Below are 645 nucleotides of genomic sequence, written 5' to 3'. Positions count from 1 at the left end.
TACGTCCCCACGCTGCAGGTCAGCGGCAGAGCTTTACCTTTACATCCCCACGCTGCAGGTCAGCGGCAGAGCTTTACCTTTACATCCCCACGCTGCAGAGCTTTACCTTTACATGCCCACGCTGCAGGTCAGCGGCAGAGCTTTACCTTTAAGTCCCCACGCTGCAGAGCTTTACCTTTACATGCCCACGCTGCAGAGCTTTACCTTTACATCCCCACGCTGCAGAGCTTTACCTTTACATGCCCACGCTGCAGGTCAGCGGCAGAGCTTTACCTTTACATCCCCACGCTGCAGGTCAGCGGCAGAGCTTTACCTTTACATCCCCCGCTGCAGGTCAGCGGCAGAGCTTTACCTTTACATGCCCACGCTGCAGGTCAGCGGCAGAGCTTTACCTTTACGTCCCCACGCTGCAGGTCAGCGGCAGAGCTTTACCTTTACATCCCCACGCTGCAGGTCAGCGGCAGAGCTTTACCTTTACATCCCCACGCTGCAGAGCTTTACCTTTACGTCCCCACGCTGCAGAGCTTTACCTTTACATGCCCACGCTGCAGAGCTTTACCTTTACGTCCCCACGCTGCAGGTCAGCGGCAGAGCTTTACCTTTACGTCCCCACGCTGCAGGTCAGCGGCAGAGCTTTACCTTTAC

At 56.4% G+C, this 645-nt stretch overlaps 1 protein-coding gene across 1 annotated transcript in view; it reads left to right on the top strand.

The window, feature by feature from the left end:
• The window catches only part of siah2l (seven in absentia homolog 2 (Drosophila)-like), a 23,778-nt gene that overhangs the window by 19,153 nt on the left and 3,980 nt on the right, over window positions 1-645 (top strand). The gene's annotated exons all lie outside the window — the stretch shown is intronic.

The sequence above is a fragment of the Micropterus dolomieu genome, linkage group LG23, assembly GCF_021292245.1.
Source record: "Micropterus dolomieu isolate WLL.071019.BEF.003 ecotype Adirondacks linkage group LG23, ASM2129224v1, whole genome shotgun sequence".
NCBI classification, from domain to species: Eukaryota; Metazoa; Chordata; class Actinopteri; order Centrarchiformes; family Centrarchidae; genus Micropterus; species Micropterus dolomieu.
This window is presented reverse-complemented; position numbering and strand designations above follow the sequence as displayed.